The sequence below is a fragment of the Cyprinus carpio genome, unplaced genomic scaffold (genome assembly GCF_018340385.1).
Source record: "Cyprinus carpio isolate SPL01 unplaced genomic scaffold, ASM1834038v1 S000006540, whole genome shotgun sequence".
Classification (NCBI taxonomy): Eukaryota; Metazoa; Chordata; class Actinopteri; order Cypriniformes; family Cyprinidae; genus Cyprinus; species Cyprinus carpio.
This window is the reverse complement of record NW_024879205.1, coordinates 200239-224247: the sequence shown is the minus strand read 5'-3', so window position 1 is coordinate 224247 and position 24009 is coordinate 200239. Positions and strand designations below refer to the sequence as shown.

Sequence of the window (24009 nt, the reverse complement as noted above, 5' to 3'; positions counted from 1 at the left end):
AACGGCTGAGTGGTGACAATGTTTGTTAGTGGTGCCCTTGTTTCATGGTGGGATTTTTTGTGTTTAACCTCTTGTCTAGACCATATTTGTCCTCTCTCCTCCAGGCCAGCATGGGCTGCGACTTCTCACCCCTGGTTATCCGATGTTCTTCCTGAGCATCAGACCAAACTCATGGCAGAAGAGTGAAAATGGGGCAAATCAAAAGATCCATCAGACCTGAGTATGTATAAGTCTTCGCTTTCATCTTTTTCTGCTGAAGTCCATATTGCCAAATCTTCATACTTCCACAACAAGATCAACAGCACTCCAGACACACGTAGGCCTGGTTTCACAGATAGGGCTTAGACTAAGCCAGGATTAGGTCATAGTTCAATTAGAACTATAAAGAAGATCTGTAAAGTTGCAAAGACTAAATTCTCAAATCCAAAGAGATATTCTTTATAAAAGTTAAGAGTCAACCACACACCCCTAAAACAGCTCGTTCTAACATGCCCCCACATCTTTACGTCACTATGTGGGAAGATTTTTTTGTTTTTCAGCACTGCTCCAGAACAGTTCAACCCAAATATTCAAACGTGTGCTGCGCATTTTATGGAGGATGAGGACTGTTTCCTGAACCAGTAGCCTGCAATGTGTCTGTGGCACATCAGCTGTTTCTATAAAGATGGGCAGTTCAAACTTTCCAAGGACAGTCTGACACCTCTGACTCACAGCCTGTAAGTATGTTTTTTTAATATTTAAATAATTTGCCAATGATGATTCAAATGTGAGTTTTGAGCAGTAGAGTAGGCTTGTTGTTTGTTGTTTCTCAGATCACAAATGCAGACATGGTTTTATGTTTACGCAACGTGTAAAAGGACAGTACAAGTCATTATTATGAGTAATTATGTCCCCATTGGATGCAACAAATGGCTCGTTTGTAATGGGTTTTATTTGTTTTGTCTCGTCTAGTGATGCCGGATCGCGAACAAATCTGTCTATTTAACCGGATCTTCTTAGTGAACCGGTCGAACCAGTTCACCAAATCGAACTGAATCGTTTGAAACGGTTTGTGTCTCCAGTATGCACTAATCCACAAATTACTTAAATTATTTAGGTTTATAAATGTGCCTTACACTCCTTCTGATGCGAAATAAACCAATATCCCAAGTTATTCAGTTACTCCTAACAGTACATTGAATGAACTGCTAAAAGAGAACCGATGATGGGATGTGCACGAGCAGAGCAGCTGGACTGAGTCTCATGCTGCTGGCCTGGGAGACTACAGCTCCGACCGAAAACTAAAAATGAAATATAGTTTTCCACCTATTAGATCATTAATAAAACACATCTACACCTACCCCAACCCTAAACCTACCCCTTACAATAATAAAAAATAGTAATTTTTGTTGTTCAGTGTGACAAAAATTATGATGTATTGATGTGTGCATGCCCAGTAGCGCCATTCCGTCACACGCTTGAGGCATTCAGCCAATCACAAATAACTTTTATGTTTTTTTTTTTTAGATTATATTTCTTTTCATTAGGATTAGATTTTTTTAGTTCGATGCGTTTCAGAAAGGCAGGGCATAGAGAAGAAACAATAATGTACATTATATGGAAAATGTGTTTTTCGAACCGCATAAACACATTGCATTACACCAAATACGCAAAATGATGTTCTTTTTAGCAGCATCATATGACCCCGTTAAATGTAATCTACATATCATGCAATACTATACCAGTAAATAAAGTGTTTTGAGGTCTTAGATACTATTAGATACAATTACTAATCCTTCTCATTTTTTATTAAATCATTCTTTCATTTCACTAATTAATATTTTATTATTATTATTATTATTATTATTATTATTATTATTATTATTATTATTATTATCATTATTATAGTTATTATTAGTAGTAGTATTATTATCAAACACAGGGGGTCATTAATGATGCTTACATTATATTAATGTGCAAATTCACACACAACGTATCTTTAATTTGGCCAAAATTACAGGTGCTTGTCTTAATACAAGAAGGTTTAAAGAAAATATGAAATAAGTTGTTAATAAATGTTATTATAGATTATAAAGAGTTTTATAATTTAATACATCTAATAGGTCATCTAAAATTAGCATAGTTGTTATTATTATTATTATTAGCATTATTATTATTATTATTATTATCATCATTATTATCATTATTAAATAATAATCAGTTCAGTGATTTCTCACCCAGACAGACCCCCCCCACCACCATCAACCCATTTCCATGCGCCCTCCACATCAACTGTCAGTCAAACCAATCCAGAATTCATTGCCATGAGAAATCTTTTTTTTTTTTTGCAAACTCCCAAAAGAATAAACCAGACATGCAACTTCCAAAAACACCTACTTTTTTATTCCACCCTCTTTTACTCACTTGTTTCTCTCTGTTGTTTATGATGTTATATCTGATTGAATGCGCATTATTACTCTTTAGCTTGGGTTAAACTAATTAATTTTACTTGGCTGGAACAGCAGCTATGCTAATTATGTCTGTATTTGTTTCTCTGTTTTGCCACGGGATTTCCACAAGCTCCAGTCTGGATCCAGAACACCTGAGAAGAGATGATGCCAGCCCCTCAGAGGGCCTCAGATGATGCTAACCCAGAGACAACATACAGAACTACCACGTTTTGCTATAAGTTTGATTGCATAATTGCTGTTAATAGTGTTAATCGTCTGTTTGTTTACATCTTTTATTGATTTTTCTGAACATTTCTGCCATATGCACATAAACTGACAGTCAACACTGATAAGCTACTCCTAAATATTGTAGAAACTTATTTTTCTGTAAAGTTGCTTTGCAATGATTTGTATCGTTAAAAGCGCTATACAAATAAACTTGAATTGAATTGAATTGAACTGAATGATCAGATCTGCTCCTCTCTCTGTATAGTAACTTCTGCTTTCAGTCCAGCTCTTCTTCAATGAGGAAATGAAGTAAAAGTGAGGTTAGAGTGTAACCATCCAGTATTTACAGCTGCTCTGGAGCTTCTGATCTTTACTGAATCACTTCCATATGACAGATATAAATATAAATGTTTTTTTGGTCATACATTAGTTTGGGGACCAGTTCTCACTTTGAACTATTACTGCGTCAGGTTAACTGATTCTTTTTAATTTATTTAAATATTGTTGATGTTTTGTTGGTTTTTTATTTTTTCTGTTTTAGTCATTTATAAGTCACTTTGGATAAAAGCTTCTGTTAAATGCCCTAAATGTGATGTAAATATTAACTATGAATTCTGCCTCAATAAACTCCTAATTCACTGCTTATTAATAATTAGTTAGGTAGTTAGTAATATTAAGGTAACAGCTGCATGCCAATAAAGACCTAGTTAATATTGAGAATTGATCCCTAAACTAAATTTTAATCATTTTCTCAGTCTCCTAAAGTTTGTGTTGCTTGTGTTTGTGTCATGGTGTTTGGTTTCTCTTGTTGCGTCTGTCCATATCCCATGCTCCATCAGTGTTTATTTGCCATAAGTAGGCTGAAACATTTTTGTTCCCATGGTTTCCATCATGTAAATGGTGGATGGTCTGTGTGTTTTTGTAGTCCTCTGCTTTTTGACTCTAATTTTAGTAGGTGAGGCCAGTGGGTGGAAAAGTATGTCATTGTATTAGCGCATTTGATATCCTTTCAACAACGGGGAAAAAAATAATAATTCTTTTTAAAGGGCATTGTAGTGGTCACCTTGTGGTTTCACTGATCTGAGGACAGTGTGTGAAGCCCCAAGTCACATGATATGCGACTCTTAAAGAAGCTAAAAGAAATGTTTTGCTTTAACAGAACTAGAGTAAGTGACTTCTTTCTGTGTGACTTTTAAAGTCTGCATGAAATTAAAATTCACAACATTTATTCACACCATTGCATGAGAGGAACACAACAAACTCACTGTAGCTGCTCTGGAGCTTCAATTCCTCTGTTATTCCATGTATTTAATCATGTCTCTAAAGCAGGTCACAGTGTGCTGCAAGAGATCAAATCCTCTACAGATGTGTTTTTGATTCTTAAGAAACCCTTCAAATTCTTACTGGAGCTACAGGACTGACAATGACTAGTGATGTGGAGCCATTCATCATCTTTAATAATGAAAATAACATAATTGTAAAATGTAAACAGCATGCTAAATATAAATAAAGTAAAGCAATCTGGGGTTTAGCTTTCAAAAAAGCAAACATCTAAATAATGGTAAGCCACATATGTAGGAATAGTTGAATAGTATGAATAGTTTTTTGTTGTTATTGTTGTTGTAGCAGCAAAATACAACAGTTTTCATTAAGTGACTACAAATGAATACATGTATTGGCCTAAACAGGTATTACTTCTAGACCAGGAGTGTTCAGTCCTGAAGACGTGAGCTGTAACTCACCTGCCTAGAATCTTCTAGTGATCCCGAAGACCTTGATTTGCTGGTTAAAATGTGTTTTGTCAGGGCTATAACAGGGTTATTATCATTAGCTAAAACTAAAACTTGAAGAAACAAGCAAATGAAAAAAAAAAATCATTAAACAACAATTTTAACTTAACATCTTATTTGAGCTAAACACACAAAAACAAAAAAATTAAAACCCTGTGAAACAAGTGTGTGCTGTTCTTAGGGCCAAAAACTCTTCTCACAGATCCATTGATAAGCATCATTGCAATTAACATCAATCCACCCTATTAATTCAGGGTTCTTTTTTAAATAAGTCACAGCACAATTCTCTAGTGTTTCTCCATTTGGCTCTCTTATGTGTCCACTGGATGCCCAGAACCTGCAACAGCAGATTATCATTAGATGTTTAGAGCTGCTTTCTGCGTGATATGATCCTGACTGTGAGAATCATTTATTACTTAATAATCAGTTTCTCACCCAGAGGTCACGCTGGTGCCATCAACCCATTTCCATGTGCCCTCTTCCACGATGTCAGTCACACCAATCCAGAATTCTCTTTTATCAGTAATTTTTGTAACAAAATCCTAAATAGATTAAGCAATTACATGTTTATATCATGAACCGACAATGGACACATTTCATCTGACACCACAAACACACACAGTATCTCTCACTCACTTGTTTCTCTCTGTTGTTTATGATGATCAGATCTGCTCCTCTCTCTGTACAGTATCTTCTGCTCTCATTCCAGCTCTTCTTCATTGAGGACATGAAGTAAAAGCTGAAGTTAGAGTGTAACCATCCATCTGTAAACACAGCTAGTTCAGTTATTAGCTCATTATTCCCACCTAGAGTACAGTGAATGATGAAACTTGTTTTTAGTAACAGCATATTGCTTAGTTGCAGTTCAAAGGTCACCTGTTTCATTGAGAATCTTCTGCAGTTTATTTCTCTCTTGATTGAGCAGGTCACTCTGTTCTGTGAGGCTGTCAATCTTGGTTAGTAGTTTGTGTGTCTCTTCTCTGTGGTTTGTGTTCTTTGTATGGACGTGGACACACAGCACTATGACTGCAGTCAGCAGAAAAACACACAGCAGCAACAAACACACTGCAGCTGCTCTGGAGCTTCTGATCTGCACTCAATCACTTCCTGAAAGTGACAGGTATAAAGATAACTGTTTCTTCATTTCTACAACCCAATAAAATTAAAGTTTGCTTGTATTTTACCTGTGTGTTGAGGTGTATGGTTTGCCTTGGTGCGTCTGTCCATATCCCATGTTCTGTCAGGATTTACATTGCCATAAATACTCTCAGACATTTTTGAGTGGCTTTCCCTCAGTCGTATAAATGATGGAAGCGGTGCGTTTTTAATGTGTAGACTTTTTAGGACTTTACTCTAAGCAGGTGAGCTGAAAATGGACAAAGTATAGCAGCGTGTCATAACCTGTCTGCTTATACAAGAAGAATATTGTCACATGATTTTGGTGTTGTTGGTTTCACAGTTTGTTCTGGGCATCATCAGCATATTTTATAGTCAAAGAAGAACAGAAACTTGGACTGGCCCGCTTTAGTTCACAACTGACTATAGGCCTATTCAAATAATGTTATTAAAACCTCAGTATGTAGGCCTACATCTGCATAGTGAACTGTTCCCTACAGCCTTGTGATTCATTGTATTTTTGCTCACATAAATTCAACAACTGACATTTTTTTTGTTTGTTTTTTTTTGCAAGGTGCCTCTTGTCGGGGGAGTTAAAAGATAATTTTGTATTAATTAAGGATGAAAATTGACTTCAGAAATGGAAAATAAGGGACAATTGTGATTCTTTATAATAAAATAAGGGACAGAATAAGGGAAGCTCAAATATTTGTACCATAATGTCTGCCTAAAAGTTCTCGGAAATAATTACATTTGTTTTGCTTAACCTACAATTACCTATTCTAAAAAATAATAATAATAATAATAAAATAAAAAAATGACTGCATAAGTAGTGTCTTAATTTAGGAGGTGAAAATACTGTGAAATTACATACATACAAATGGCATGAAATTTGAAAGCATAATGAACGTCAATAAAGCATCAGTCAATGAAGCATAATTTTTTTTTTATCCTAAAATTTGATTGCAATCATATAGCCTATGAATGAATTAAAATGCATATTTTTTTAATTTAAGAAAGCTTAGAGATTGAGCTACTTCTGGTCTTTGGATTTGTACTTGGGTCTAGTTTTATTTTAAGAATAAAATTTAATTTTTTTTTTATTGTAGTGTATTTTTTTTTTTTTCTATAGTATTAATTTACAATGAAAGACTTCTTCCCTCGGGTAGATTGAATGTTTTCCTGCCTTGCTGGATGTTGGGCTCATGATCAATAAGTTGTTTGCATTCACCCAAACTGATTTGGCAAAATCAAATCGCGGATGGCGGAAGGGAATTGCCGTTAAGTCCCGCTCGCTGTGAAGCGATATAATTTCGCTTGCAAATAAGGGACAAACTACGTTCCGTAGGCTATATCTTTTATACGGGATGCTTCTTTGATGCCTTAAATACGGGACGATTCCGTATTATACGGAACAGCTGACAACCCTGCAACTTAGTGAGGCTGCGAGAAAATAATAAATAAAAAGAGTGTGGCTGCTGTGAGTGGATGCAGCACAGCGTATCTCAACCCCAGTGGCATGACAACACATGCACGGAAACTGCCGCGAACTTTCAATTTACGGGTTTGTGCGCTTACGTGAACAGTCCAGAAACGCACCTTTTCATGCCGTGTCCCTGACAGTAAACTGCCCCATCCTATTTATGAGGTACTGACAGAGTTCAAATGTCCTGGGTAGACACTAGACAAACCTGTTGCGACGCGGTGTCGCGTCCGGTGTATACACGGTTCACTGAAAAAAGCCTTGTCCGTTTGGGAAGGTGCGCGCGCAGTCAGCGGAGGCTCGCGGAGCGGAGACAAGCGAAAGTATAAATCCCGCGGGCTCATTAACTCCTCGTCTGCACGCACTCTCTTTGAAATAGGAATCGTTGTCACATTTATTGTTAACATCTTTCATTTATCACAGTCTCGGTTGTATTTGGGCAGTTTGGAGAAAATAAGCCTCACCAAACCTGACCAGACAGGCGTTTTTGCTCACGGGAACTTGAAGACACTTGTACATATGCGGATGGGTGACATGAATAGAGATGGCAACAAATCGGCGATTTAGTATTTGGTTTCCCAACAAGGGCAATCGCCCATAACAAAATCAATTTGCTGAATGCATCAACTGTATTTTCCTGCGCTCAGACCTGCCAGTCTAATTACCGAACTGAACTGCTTCCAGACCCCTTGCAAACTAACCTGTGCTTACTCTGTCTCCAGAACCTCTGATGATCCTCCTGTGTTTCTCCCTCGTTGTCCTCGTAGTCTCCTGGCTGTTGTCTCAGTGTCGAGTTACCCAGTGATCACTCACTTCCGCCTGACTATTGCCCATTGGACAGTTCCTACTGCTGTGACTCTTCTACCATTCATCCATTCAACCAATTCATTCAGTAAACCCTGTCTACTCCCTAACCTCTCTCTGTGCCCCTGATTTGTGACAATTACATTATTTCTGCATCATAGCACATGCGCAGAACTTTCAGTTTTTCATGGTTCAATCCGATCGAGTGTTTACATTCACGCTCTCTTGTATTAGAAAAGGAATAAACCAGCTCTTCAATCCGATTGAAATTTCATTCCGATCAAGCTCAATCGGATCGATTAAGGTGTCTATATGAACGTTTTAAAAATCTGAATGAGCCGTCAGTCGATTACAAACGGATTATTTGGGTGCATGTAAACGTAGCCACTGTGACCTCGCGCTGGATCCAGTGTGTTATGTGCTGTCCTAAGTCACCGTGGACAAAAATGAGTAAATGTAAATATGGACAGCAAAGTTTGCGCTGAATACTTTAATATTTTAGAACTTCATTACAAGTTATGTAATACAAGTAATTCATTACAGCTGTTCTTCACTTGGTCACGTGACTGACAGAGAGCAGGGAGGACAGTTGCTCGACCTCTCCAGAATCTATGCAGGTGAGATTTGCTGAAAGAAGAGAATTGTCTATTTTAAGGGTTTTTTTTTTTTTTTAAATAGGGACAACTTGCCAGTGTTTTAAGGAACTAGACATTAATGTATATTTTATCATTTAATGTTCAAATCGTTATATAATTGGTTATATAGGTTAAGGCAGTGTGTTCCAATAATTTTTTTAAAATACTTTTTTTTTTTTTTTGTCCAACTGTTTGTCCACAAAAAAGTTAAGTGTAATGTAACTGAAATATTGTGAATAAGATGTCTTTATTTCATAAATAAAGTATAGATGTCCACAGTGGTCTCAAAGTCCCAAGTCCTGCAGTTATTTTTATATTAGGGTTAGAGTTAGCCTGTAAAGCTATCATGGCATGTTCCCAAAATTGCCATTAGGGTGCTCTCAACATGGCAATTAGTATTCTATATAGAATTTATTATATGAACATGAATGTACTTGCTTTGTACATTATGTACATAATTTGTTTGGCTGTTGAGGGTCACATCACCTGACAGCTACACCCCTGCCTTATAATGTCAAGTCAAGTCAAGTCAAGTCATCTTTATTTATATAGCGCTTTAAACAAAAAAGATTGCGTCAAAGCAACTGAACAACAATAATTAGGAAAACAGTGTCAATAATGCAAAATGACAGTTAAAGGCAGTTCATCATTGAATTCGGTGATGCCATCATGCAGCTCAGTTCAGTTTAAATAGTATCTGTGCAATAATTTGCAATCAAGTCAACGATATCGCTGTAAATGAAGTGTCCCCAACTAAGCAAGCCAGAGGCAACAGCAGCAAGGAACCAAAACTCCATTGGTGACAGAATGGAGAAAAAAACCTTGGGAGAAACCAGGCTCAGTTGGGGGGCCAGTTCTCCTCTGACCAGACGAAACCAGCAGTTCATTCCAGGCTGCAGCAAAGTCAGATTGTGCAGAAGAATCATCTGTTTCCTGTGGTCTTTGACTGGTGGTCGTCTGAGACAAGGTCTTTACAGGGGATCTGTCTCTGGGGCTCTAGTTGTCCTGGTCTCCGCTGTCTTTCAGGGCTGTAGAGGTCCTCTCTAGATGCTGATCCCCCATCTGGGCTGGATACGTACTGGATCCGGGTGACTGCAGTGACCCTCTGACTTGGATACAGACTGGATCGGGTGGCTACGGCGACCTCGGAATAAGAGAGAAACAGACTAATATGAGCATAGATGCCATTCTTCTAACGATGTAGCAAGTACATCGGGTGTTATGGGAAGTATTCCCCGGTTTTCCGGTTTTACCTAATTAGTGCAGCCTAAAAAATCCTTTAACGGATTTGGATATTAGAAGTGTATTAGTATGTTATGTGTAAGCCAGGTTAAAGAGATGGGTCTTTAATCTAGATTTAAACTGCAAGACTGTGTCTGCCTCCCAAACAACGTTAGGTAGGTTATTCCAGAGTTTGGGCGCTAAATAGGAGAAGGATCTGCCGCCCACAGTTGACTTTGATATTCTAGGTATTATCAAATTGCCAGAGTTTTGAGAACGCAGCAGACGTGGAGGACTATAATGTAACAAGAGCTTGTTCAAATACTGAGGTGCTAAACCATTCAGGGCTTTATAAGTAATAAGCAAGATTTTAAAATCTATACGATGTTTGATAGGGAGCCAGTGCAGTGTTGACAGAACTGGGCTAATATGATCATACTTCCTGGTTCTAGTAAGAACTCTAGCTGCTGCATTTTGGACTAACTGGAGTTTGTTTACTAAGCGTGCAGAACAATCACCCAATAGAGCAATACAATAGTCTAAACTTGAGGTCATAAACGCATGGATTAACATTTCTGCATTTGACATTGAGAGCATAGGCCGTAATTTAGATATATTTTTGAGATGGAAAAAAATGCAGTTTTACAAATGCTAGAAACGTGGCTTTCTAAGGAAAGGTTGCTATCAAATAGCACACCTAGGTTCTAAACTGATGACGAAGAATTGACAGAGCAGCCATCAAGGCTTAGACAACGTTCTAGGTCATTACATGCAGAGCTTTTAGGCCCTATAATTACCACCTCTGTTTTTTCAGAATTTAGCAGTAAGAAATTACTTGTCATCCATTTTTTTTATATCGACTATGCATTCCGTTAGTTTTTCAAATTGGTATGTTTCGCCAGGCCGCGAAGAAATATAGAGCTGAGTATCATCAGCATAACAGTGAAAGCGAACACCGTGTTTCCTGATGATATCTCCCAAGGGTAACATGTAAAGCGTGAAGAGTAACGGCCCTAGTACTGCGCCTTGTGGTACTCCATACTGCACTTGTGATCGATATGATACCTCTTCAACAAAAGTTGCGTTCATATTTTTGTTCAGTGTATGTACATTAATTCATTTAGCAGAAGCAGGCATTTTTTGGATTTATTGACATTATTCTGAATTATCGCTGAACCTCAGTTCAGTCATCCTTAGAAGCGCATCACTGAGTAGATTGGATATTTGTGTTGTATGGCCTGAATGTGTGTAATGTGTAAGTCTGATAACGCTGGACCTTTGTTTCTGACAAGGCTAGTTTAATATTGCCATCTGCTGGCGCTTTTGAGAAACACATTTAGACAAAAATGTAACTACATCCCAGTTTCAGCTGTATTGACTCACTTTTTTTTTTACTCTTGATATTAATAATTTTAGGTCTCATCATCTCTTGTTTGTGTGAGAAAAAGAGTGTCTCAAGTCATTGAAAACATGCATGAATATTCATGCTGTGTTAATTTTGCAAGTATATGTAAGTAACATTTTGATTGGCTACAATGTCCAGGGTAGATGTTATTTTTTCTGCTTTGATGTAACTAGTATATTACATACATATTTTACTTACATACAATATGTAAGATAATGTGTAACAAGTTCACTGTTCAAATCAAAATATTGCCACACTGCCCTCTGCAGGACAAAGACTCAAAATGTTCTTGACCAGAGATGCCCAAATTTCACTTTATATGTTAAAGGCACAATATGTAAGATTTTTTTTATTAAAATATACAAAAACCACTAGAACAATGTTATATAGTTTGCTGACTTGTGTACTTACATGTTTAAATCCAGAGAAATAAGCAATTTTAACTAGTGACACGGACCGTGTCGTTGTGTCGCCTGCCAATGATGTCATAACTCCTCGATTGTTTTGTAGAAAACATGGAAACACCAACGACGCTTTAATATGTTGTGCGTTTTAATAGACCGGTGACGACCGCACAGAGTAGCATTGTAACAGAACTCTCAAACGTATCTAGTATGATAAAACTGAAGCGCTGCTTTTTTTCCCTACATAGGCACGACCAGAAGGAGCTGAAGCGGTCGACTGTGGCATAATAAAAGCTCCGCTGCTTTCGAGCCGTGTGTCACGCTCATTCAGTGCCTCGTTTCGATTTGACGGCTTTCAGCCTCACCCTGCTTCATTCTACTACGTTAATAAATCATTAGCTCTTCCACGAACATGATTTCTGCCTGAGTCCTGTCGGATTGTATCAGCTTTGGGGATGAAGATTCCACACTCAGTCACAGCGTCATCAAACTACGCCTTTTTGTTTGTTTGTTTTGAATACGCGCCCCCTAGCGACGAAAACGTACATATTGTGCCTTTAATAATCATGTATACATTTCAAATAAAAAAACAAGACTCTTAATGATCCATATGCTTCGGAACTACCCTGCGGATAATGTTCAGGATGCAAAATCCTCTAAATATGAGCTGTTCTGTACAATGAAAAATGATCAAAAATATTAGAGAAGGTCCTAATCATTCATTGACTGTCTAGCACATCAATGCCTTTATAGTGACTTCATATGAAAAAGTGTGCCTATACTTTGAAGTGAATTAGTATGTTATTTACTTTACTGTGACTGACTTAAAGGTTAAGAAGAATAGAGATTAAGAATATACTAGTTACATCAAAGCAGAAAAAATAACATCTAGCCTGGACATTGTAGCCAATCAAAATGTTACTTACATATACTTGCAAAATTAACACAGCAAGAATATTCATGCATGTTTTCAATGACTTGAGACACTCTTTTTCTCACACAAACAAGAGATGATGAGACCTAAAATTATTAATATCAAGAGTAAAAAAAGTGAGTCTATACAGCTGAAACTGGGATGTAGTTACATTTTTGTCTAAATGTGTTTCTCAAAAGCGCCAGCAGATGGCAATATTAAACATGCCTTGTCAGAAACAAAGGTCCAGCGTTATCAGACTTACACATTACACACATTCAGACCATACAACACAAATATCCAATCTACTCAGTGATGCGCTTCTAAGGATGACTGAACTGAGGTTCAGCGATAATTCAGAATAATGTCAATAAATCCAAAAAATGCCTGCTTCTGCTAAATGAATTAATGTACATACACTGAACAAAAATATGAACGCAACTTTTGTTTTTGCCCCCATTTTTCATGAGATGAACTCAAAGATCTAAGACTTTTTCTATGTACACAAAAGGCCTATTTCTGTCAAATATTGTTCACAAACCTGTCTAAATCTGAGTTAATGAACACTCCTTCTTTGCCGAGATAATCCATCCACCTCACAGGTGTGGCATATCAAGATGCTGATTAGACAGCATGATTATTGCACAGGTGTGCCTTAGGCTGGCCACAATAAAAGGCCACTTTCAAATGTGCAGTTTTACTGTATTGGGAGGTCCGGGGGTCTGAAAACCAGTCAGTATCTGGTGTGACCACCATTTGCCTCATGCAGTGCAACACATCTCCCTGACATAGAGTTGATTAGGTTGTTGATTGTGGTCACTAAATAGATTTGGATATTTGTGTTGTATGGTCTGAATGTGTGTAATGTGTAAGTCTGATAACGCTCAACCTTTTTTTCTGACAAGGCATGTTTAAGGGGCAGCTATGGCCTAATGGTTAGAGATTTGGACTTGTAACCCGAAGGTCGCAGGTTCGAGTCTCAGTGCTGGCAGGAGTTGTAGGTGGGAGGGAGTGAATGAACAGTGCTCTCTACCCATGGCTGAAGTGCCCTTGAGCACTGAACCCCCAGTTGCTCCCCGGGTGCTGGATATAGCTGCCCACTGCTCCGCGTATGTGTTCACGGTGTGTTCACTTCTCACTGCTGTGTGTGTGCACTTGGATGGGTTAAATGCAGAGCACCAATTCCGAGTATGGGTTACCATACTTGGCAAATGTCACGACTTTCACTTTCACTTAATATTGCCATCTGCTGGCACTTTTGAGAAACACATTTACACATATGTAACTATATCCCAGTTTCAGTTGTTTTGATTTTTTTTTTTTTTTTTTACTCTTGATATTAATAATTTTAGGTCTCGTTATCTCGTTTGTGTGAGAAAAAGAGTGTCTCAAGTCATTGAAATCATGCATGAATATTCATGCTTTGTTAATTTTGCAAGTATATGTAAGTAACATTTTGATTACAATGTCCAGGCTAGATATTCATTTTTTCTGCTTTGATGTAACTAGTATTTTCTTAATCTCTATTCTTCTCAACCTTTAAGTCAGTCACAGTAAAGTACTTGATGGCATTCAAAGTATAGGCACACTTTTTCATATGAAGTCACTGTAAAGGCATTGATGTGCTAGACAGTCAATGAATGATTAGGACCTTATCTAATATTTATGATCATTTGTCATTGTACAGAATAGCTCATATTTAGAAGACTTTGCATCCTGAACATTGTCTGCAGGGTAGTTCTGGAGCATATGGATCATTAAGAGTCTTGTTTTTTTTTTATTTTAAATGTATACATGATTATTAACATATAAAGTGAAATTTGGGCATCTCTGGTCAAGAAGAGACATCTGGTCAACAGAGAAGAGACTCTGGTCAACATTTTGAGTCTTTGTCCTGCAGAGGGCAGTGTGACAATATTTTGATTTGAACAGTGAACTTGTTACACATTATGAGGCAGGGGCGTAGCTGTCGGGTGATGTGACCCTCAACAGCCAAACAAATTATGTTCATAATGTACAAAGCAAGTAATTTTTTGTTCATATTATATTTTTTTTATTGTATTATATTTGGAGTGTTTAGTGCAGTGTTTTGGATATTTTGGGAACATGCCATGATAGCTTTACAGGAAGCAAGACAGCTTACAGGGACCTATTTTTTTGTGATATCATACTTAAAAACCATAACTCTAACCCTTATATAAAAATAACTGCAGGACTTGGGACTTTGAGACCAATGTGGACATCTATACTTTATTTTTATGAAATAAAGATATTTTATGCACAATATTTCAGTTACATTACACTTAAACAATAACTTTTATCGTAATTCTTAACAGTGTCTTAAAAAAATATTGGAACACACTGCCTTAACCTATATAACCAATTATTTATATAACAATTTGAACATAAAATGAAAAAATATATATTAATGTCTAATTCCTTTAAACATTGGCAAGTAGTCCCTATTAAAAATAAATAATAAAAAAAAATACTGCCGTAAAATAGACAATTCTCTTCTTTCAACAAATCTCACCTGCATAGATTCTGGAGAGGTCCAGCAACTGTCCTCCCTGCTCTCTGTCAGTCACGTGACAGCCTGCCTTTCCTGCAGACCAGTTCAAGTGAAGAACATAGTTGTTATTAATTAAAGTACTAAAATATGCTAAAAACTGATGAGATGTGATAAGTATTCGGCGCAAACTTTGCTTTATTGGTAAAGGATAATTCTACTCCGGACGCAAGCAGCGCTACGCGACAAAAGAATAATAATTTATGTTTTCCATATTTACATTTACTCATTTAGCAGACGCTTTTATCCACGGTGACTTAGGAGAGCATATAACACAAAAAGCATAACTTTGACACCTGAACAACACATGCCAATGCCAGGCGTCTTTATTCCAGCAGTTTAAGTTTTTCTCTATTAGTGCCCCCCCCACAATCTGTCTCTGTGCCGCCTCCAAAATTGTCTGCACAACTGACTTCATAACAACACAGTGATAGCTGCTGTAACTAAAACGTAGTCCAGGACACACATTAGCCTTAATAAACCGCACACTAGTGTTCTCGTTAATACATTTTATTACATTATGTTTTCTGTTTGTTCGGTTTTAATGCTGCATTACACATCTGAGCTATTTGGTAAACTTTTTTATAATTGATAATTTTATATTGCCATTTTAAATCATTTGTATTCTTAAGCTTTACTATCAATTTGCAAGTTTCAAAATAAATCTTATTGTACTTTTACAATGACATAGATATTCTATTCAATTTGCTCATGCTCTCTCTGTATCTAACAAGCCATTGTTCAGTTATGAATTCAATATAATAATTAAAATAAATGATGGACTTTGTTCAAAGATGAGAGTTTTAGTTTGGAAATGTTGTTTTGGAGATTTTTTTGTTTGTTTGTTTGTTTTTTACCATTGCTGCCCGGATCTTTTCAATTTCCAACCACTTTTCCAGATGTTCAAACTCCTCCTCAGTTCATCCAATTCTTCTGTGTTGTTCACTTTTATAAATTAATATGAAATTAATCTTTGTCAAAGCTGTTTTGTTCTGTTGTTAGCTCTTTCACCTCTTCTTGCTCTGTTTTAAAATTGCTTGCATTTGTAAACACCTACAAATGATAAAACTTTTATGCTTATTACATTCTGCAATTAATCCTCTGAACACTTGCGTGCTGAACCGTGGGCCTAGTCACGGATCATTTTCAACTACGATCTGCTCCCTCGACTAAAATATCATGGTTCCTAAACATGATAACAAACAAATAATGAACACGTCAAAACGAAAACACAGATACTTACAAGACCAAGTAGGAATGTCCTTTACTGTTTGTTGTATGCCCGCAGCTCTCCGAAAGGTAAACTTAGTGCTCTCTCATGTAAAAACAAAATTCAAAACACAATACTGATCTCTCTAACTACTAACTCTCATGTCTCGCGTTGCCAGTAGTCATGTCTCAGTAGGGCTACAATTGCCATCTAGCTGTTGGGAATTGTAATAGCATTTTTATTTATAAAATGAAAGACAGTCGAATATCAATAATCATCTGATGGCTGAAGGTCTGGAATCCATGGCAGCTTTCATTGGCCAAGTCCCGCCCATGAGGCCGTTGAGCGACATGTCAAACAACCAATCACAGTTCGTTTCATTCAGCATCACGTTTCGAGACATGGAAATGTCGTCACAATAACAGACCGGTGTGTAAAACGCTCAGATGTATTTAAAAAGTTCAAGTCCAATCTAGTCAAGTTTTTTTTTTTTGTTGTTATTCTACTTCATACAGTAGTGGTGTTGTTGTTGTTTAGTGGGGGGGTCATCAACGGAGTTTCTCCTGAAGTCCATCACACTTCATCTCTGTAGTGTATTTCATTGCTGTTGCTGATGAGACCTTCTACCGTTGTGTCATCCGCAAACTTGATAATGTGGTTGGAGCTGAACTTGGCAGTGCAGTCATGGGTCAGCAGCGTGAAGAGCAGCAGGCTGGGTACACAGCCTTGTGGGGCACCTCTGCTCAGTGTGGTAGTGCTCGAGGTGTTGTGGCTGACACGGACTGGCTGAGGTCTTCCAGTTAGAAAGTCCAGGATACAATTACAGAGGGAACTGTTAAGGCCCAGCAGGTTTAGATTATTAATGAGCTGTTGTGGTATTATTGTGTTGAATGCTGAGCTAAATTAGATGAACAGCATTCTGACATAGGAGTCTCTATTTTCTAGGTGGGTAAGAGCCAGGTGGAGGGTGGAGGAAATTTCATTGTCTGTAAAGCGGTTTGGACAGTATGCAAACTGGAGCAGATCGAGCGTGATGGGGAGGCTGGTTTTGATGTCGTGCATGACTAACCTCTCAAAGCACTTCATCATGAATGGAGTCAGCGCTATGGGATGGTAGTCGTTTAGACAGGACCCAGGTGATTTTTTTGGTACCGGTATAATGGTTGTGGATTTGAGACATGTGGGAACAACTGCCTGGCTCAGTGAGGGGTTGAAGATATTTGTAAGGACGTCTGTCAGCTGTGCAGCACAGTCTCTCAGTACATGGCCAGGTATGTTGTCAGGACCCGCAGCCTTGCGTGGGTTAATCCTAGATAGGGTATTCCTTACGTCGGCTGGAGACAGACAGAGCACCTGGTCGTTGGGAGGTATGGGCAGTTTTTGTACAGGTGTGTCATTCTGCATTTCAAACTGTGAATAAAAGTGGTTGAGTGCATCCGGGAGGGATGTGTCGTCATCACAGGCCTGTGGGGGGGGCTTGTACTCTGTGATTGTCTGAATGGCTTGCCACAGGACAGATTGGCTCTTGCTGTTTTGAGGGCTGCTTTATCTCTTGATCTGAATGCTTCATCTCTGGTCTTTAGCAGCCAATGAACCTCTGCTGTCATCCACAGCTTTTGGTTTGCACGTGTGGTGATGGTCTTGGTGACTGTCACATCATCAATGCACTTTTTGATATAAGCACTCACAGTTTCAGTGTACTCCTGCAGGTCTGTGAGGTTGTTATAGGTGGCTGCCTCTTTAAACATGTTCCATCTGTGCACTGAAAGCAGTGCTGTAGTTTTGAGGTAGCATCATCTGGCCAAACTGTGATGAGTTTTTGAACCGGTTTGGTGAGTTTCAGAAGTGGTCTGTATGCTGGAATTAACATAACAGAGATGTGATCAGAGTACCCGAGGGGGCGGGGTACAGCCTTGTACGTGTTCTTTTTAGTTGTGTAAACAAAGTCCAGTTTGTTTTTCCCCTTGTTGCAAAAGTGGTTCACATGTTGGTTTTAGGAACTTTGGCAAAACTGTCTTTGAAAGTTTGCGTCATTTTAGTTGTGTAAACAAAAGAGTTGTCCCCTGCGAAAGTTCAAGACTTTGGCAAAACTGTCTTTAAGTTTGCGTTATTTGAGTTTTCTTAAGTTTATGTTCTAAAGATAAATGTTCACATACATTTGGGAAACTCATGTGTTTAGCTGATCCTGATAAGCACTCGTCATCACAGTTATAAACACTATGGCTTTCTCCTTTCATGAGGGGGTTTGGCGCCACGGCATCTTTGATTCCAGACAGAACGTTAAAGAACGTGACAAACACATCTCCCGAAAATCCTGTAGAATTCAATCCGATGATGACTTCAACACTCCTGAAGTGTTTCCACTTTTGTGTCCCATATGCATACGTTTAGCCAATGGTCTGTGGGCATGACGTCTGAGGCTGAGACTAACCGAGACATTGAAATAACGGCTTTTGCTTCCTGGATGATCTCTACTAACTATCATGTCTCGTGTTGCCAGTAGTCATGTTTCAGTAGGGCTACAATTGCCATCTAGCGGTTGGGAATTGTAATTGCATTTTTATTTATAAAATGAAAGACATCCGAATATCAATAATATTATATAATGTGTATGAATGTAACATTTAACAGCTTGTGGGATGCATGACATCATATTATTAAATGCAAGTAAACTTTTGAAATATTTAAATTAGCATTATTTTTGGCATAATAAATAATCAATATTTATTAATGCTGTAAAATAATTAAATAAAATATGAAATAATGCTTATTTTAATGTTTCAAAAGTTTACTTGCATTTGATAAGAAGCAGCGTGGGCGAAAATTACATGTAAACAATTTTAAGGCTGCTTTGGCTATGCTCATTACTGGTCTGATATAGGGCTATAGCCAAGCCATTAAAATTAGACCACCGATTGCCTCGATTTCACCGGGTGGGCTAAAAGCAGACTACATGTAGCCCATCCAATTTAGAGCTAAATCGTGGCTACATAAAGACCATGTCATGAAATGATGCTTATATCTTTGTAGATATTATTGACACTGTGAACATGATGGGATATCAACCATCTCATGCGCTGCCTGGCCAAAAACTACAGTGAATCAGGTTTGACTAGAAGTGGGCTACAGATACAAGGGCTACAAGCTAAATCGTGGCTACGCTCAGGCTACGTATTGAACATGTCAAAGAAATGAAACCAAACACCTTGCAAATGGTACTGACTTTGTTTACATGATGGAATTTCATACATCTCACAAGTTATTTTGCCAAAAAATGGCATGAAACCGAATTCAAGGTTATTTGGTCTAAAAGTGGGTTACACATAGCCAGACTATATCTGGTCTATAATTAACAGAGACGTTGAAAATGGCGGCTATTGCTTGCTGGGTAGTTTCAAAAAAAAGTCACAGCTGAACCGCGGAGTAAGTCAATGATTCAATGACCTATTCATAAAGAGAGTCACTTGCTTTGTTCCTAAATGAATCAGCCATTTGAACGAATCGATTGAATGAATGATTCAGTCACAAAGACTTTGACTTGCTGCCACCTACTGGTGGTTTTAGTTTAATTTTGAAAGTATAAATTGAGTCATTTAAATAATTTAAATTTCTATATTTAAAACTTTATATTTAAGACATTAATCTCATAATATTGTTATCATGAGATGCCTTAATGCCATCTCTGAGAACTTGTCAAAAATTCTGTAAAATAGTTCCCTAATGCCACATTTGTACTCTTCTGTGCCATGCAAAGATGAATTGTTGATTCTGATTTTCATTTGACTGGTAACTTATTCCTTAGTTTATAAATATAAATTTTTTGGGCAAAAAAGATGACATACATTTAATAAGGTTAGAAAAAAATGGCATTAGAAAGGTTAAAAAACCTTTGAGTCAAATATCACCTTATAATGGGAAGATTCATTTCTGTCATTGATCAGAAGGTGCCTAATCCTATTTTTTATTAATTTTTTTTGCAGAGTCCTTAAGAATGTAATGTTACCTTTTTCTAAAAAATCTAAATGCAAACTTTTTTTTTGCAATCTACAAAATCATGCAATACTGCACCAGTAAATAAAGTGTTCTGAGGGCTTAGAAACTATTAGATTCAATTACTAGAATCATTCTCATTGTTTTATTAAATAATTTTATCATTTCTATTTTTCAGCTAATCAATATTTTTTATTATTAGTAATTATTAACCACATTAAACACAGGGGGGTCATTAATGATGCTTACATTATAATAAATGTGCAAATCCACACAACATAGTGTTTAATTTGGCCAGAATTGCGGTGCTTGTCTTAATACAAGAAGGTTTATAGAAAATATGAAATAAGTTGTTAATATATGTTTAACATAGATTATTAAAGAGTTTCATAATTTAATACACATCTGAAAGATCATCTAAAATTAGCATTGTATATTTATTTTTTTTTATAATTATAAGCATTATTAACATTATTATTACATAATAATCAGCATTCAGTGATTTCCACCCAGACCAGATTAGGATTTTTTTTTGCCAAATTTCCTTCTAATAGAATAAACCAGCCATCATGCAACTTCCAAATAGGCCTACTTCCTTTTCTTCCTTTCTTTTTACTCACTTGTTTCTTTCTGTTGTTAATGATGATCTCTTTTGCTGCTCCTCTCTCTGTACAGCATCCTGCCTCTCAGTCCCAAGCTCCCAAACCACAAGAGATGTTCAGGAACACGAGACACAAACCACACAGCTGCTCCGGAGCTTCAATCTTCCTCTGTTATTCCATGTATTTAATTATGTCTCGATAAAGCAGGTCACAGTGTGCTGCAAGAGATCAAATCCCTCGTACAGACAATGTGTTTTGAGTTCTTAAAGAAAGACTTCAAATTCTTACTGGAGCTACAGGACCTGACAGATGACTAGTGATGGGGAGCCATTCATCATCTTTAATAATGAAATAAACATAATGGTACATGGTTAAACAGCATGCAAAAATATCAATAAAGTAAAGCAATCTCGGGAGTTTAGCTTTCAAAAAAAGGCAAACATCTAAAATAATGGTAAGCCCACATACGTTTCTTGATTATTATTAGTTTGTAGGCAAAGTACCAACAGTTAGTTTTTAGGAAGCGACTACAAATATAATACATGGCATAGCACCTAAACAGGTAGTATTACTTTCTACGGACCAGGAGTGAGTTGTTCAGTCCTGAAGACGGTGATCTGTAAACTCATTCTGCCTGGAATCTTTCTAGTGATCCCGAAGACCTTGATTTGCTGGTTAAGATGTGTTTTATCAGGGCTGGAACAGGGTTATTATCATTAGCTTAAACTAAAACTAATAGATAAATAAAAAATTAAATAAAATAAAAACCATTAAACTAAACAATAATTTTAACTAAACATCTTATTTGAGCTAAACACATAAAACACATAACAAATTAAAACGTTTGCGTATCTTTAGGGCCAAAAACTCTTCTCCACATCTTTCTCCACATGATAAGCATTGGTGTGCATTTAACATCAATCCACCCCTGTGTAACACTTTATAATAAGGTTCTGATTTCGAAGTAATTGAAGTATAATTATTAGTTAATGATTGACCTAATCATTTACAAAACATGACAATACAAATTCATAAATGGATTAATAAGTAATAAGTGAACATTTTTAGTAATGTTTTATTAATATTCAGTTATAAGTCACTTATAAACCATCTACTAATGAGTCAGTTTGATTTATTTCATGATTTTAACTGTTTTTTTAAGATAACTCATCACTACAACACATTTGTAATCGTTAGCATACCACTCATTAAATCGATTTATGAATATATAGTCATGTTTTGTAAAATGATTTTGTTTCATCAGTAAAACCAATAACTAATAAGTTATTAGTTGAGATACATTATTTATCATCACTTATAAAAAATCATTGAAGTATTTTGTCAAAATTTTGTATAACTTACCCTCATATGCACAAATGATGAATAAACCATTAATAAAATGATCAGTATATGAGTTTTAGTGGCAAATTTGGTTAGCTGGTCCGTGTTCAAAAAGCACAAAAACATGCAGGTTATCGCTACAGCACTATTTTTAAGAAGAGTAATTTATTTGTTTTGAAGTTGATCAACATTTGTATAAATGCCCTTAGTCATGTCGTAGTCCAGTGACTTTGTATTAAAATAATTGTCACTCATCAGCACAGACTTGCTGTTCCTGCGTGGAGTGTGTGGATCTAGTGATAAAGTGAAAACCTCTGAACGGTTTTAACTTCCTATCTGAAGCTCACATCAGGTGCACAGAGTTAAAGGGACTCCATGGTGTGTCAGAGAGAGAACAGCTGTCTATACCCTCTCAACAGTCAGTAACTTAGTACACACTATTACAAAGTGTTCAACACCTTGTTATAGATGATGTGTCAAGTAAATGAATAAATCATTTACAAGAGGCTTTCAGCACTCCCAATCTAATCGAAAGTGAAAACTATTCATATCACTCTGGCCCTATAATGTGGTAACATATCATTGTAGACCTTTTCATTACCTGTTACAAATTATTTGTATATGTACAACAAGTCAGTTATAACTACTTTCTGCAACCCCTAATTCGAAAGTGTAAAATATTCATCACGACTTTCTAAAATGTGTTACATATCATTGGCAGATCTTCCTTTTACATGATACATCTCATACATCACTTTTACCTCAGAGCTTGAAGACTTAACTTTTTATTAATTTTTTTTAATAAATACTGACTACTCTGGTCACCATTTAAAAGCAGCACTAATAAATTGTTTTTTTCTTTTTTCCCTTGGTTTTCCATGGGGCACGATGCTAACCATAACATAGAAACACGTACATAAACGTAAAGTCCATTATATGATTCATTTTATGTTCCAGTCTTCAGTAGTTGTCCGATACCACCGTATTGAGAAAAAGTTTTGTTTTCCGTAATATAATCATTAGACATTAATAACATTACATAACTGCCAGCTCATATCCGTTTAAAACTGTTCCCATTTCAAAATTGGCGCTTCTTTCAACACAATGACACTGGGTTTGGCGGCAGGGCCGTCAAACCTTCGCTCCTTATTGGCGGTCACTTGTTGATTTGAGGACCACCATAGATTGGTTTTTGCGACAGGTCCAAAATTGTGTGGCGTGAGATGCAGATTGAAAGCCTGATCAGAGAGGATGTTTTTATGTAGCGATAAATCACTTTATGTCATTGTGTGTAACTCACACAAAATCGTTTTGCTTCAGAACACTGTAAAGGTAGCACCTTCAGTCTTTTATATCTGTTTCCTTTTTAACTGCTTTTTGTAATGTTTTAAAAAAATAAATATTGGGTGACAACCGACATGTCTCTGTCTGCCTGTTACCCTTTGTCTATTGCTTCAATAATGGTTATATGAAGATTATAGGGGCGCGGTGGAGTAGCAAGCTTAAAATATCGTTTTGTATTACAATATTATATTAACTAAGATAATAGTCCCTGTCAAATATATCTAGATTGTGTTTTTTATTTTTGGAAGGTGGCTAAACGTCGTTTGTACAAGGAGTGAGTTAGGGGCTCAAATAGATCTCGATAAGGAGTCAAATCTACTATATTGCATCCAAATATAAATATAATTTAAATATCATATTAAGGGCTTTGGATAGCTGTGTATATCCTGTAACTAAAAGGTGTATAATCAGAACAGTTTCACTTTAAGATTAGGGGATGCAGGAAAAGTGTTATAAAGTGAGTGGTTTACATATACAAATAAATTTGTACCAGAAGCGAAAGGGTTTACAAATATATGTAAAACA

The 24009-nt window shown here is 36.8% G+C and overlaps 1 long non-coding RNA gene across 1 annotated transcript; it reads right to left on the bottom strand.

Annotated features, from left to right (window-relative positions):
* Positions 1 to 4082: 4082 nt before the first annotated feature.
* Positions 4083 to 5860, bottom strand: LOC109052417. The gene is made up of 5 exons (XR_006159448.1): positions 5632 to 5860; positions 5324 to 5554; positions 5084 to 5211; positions 4883 to 4989; positions 4083 to 4784 (listed from the first exon to the last, which is right to left on the bottom strand). It is a non-coding gene; the product is annotated as an uncharacterized LOC109052417 (long non-coding RNA).
* Between the last annotated feature and the right edge of the window lie 18149 nt (positions 5861 to 24009).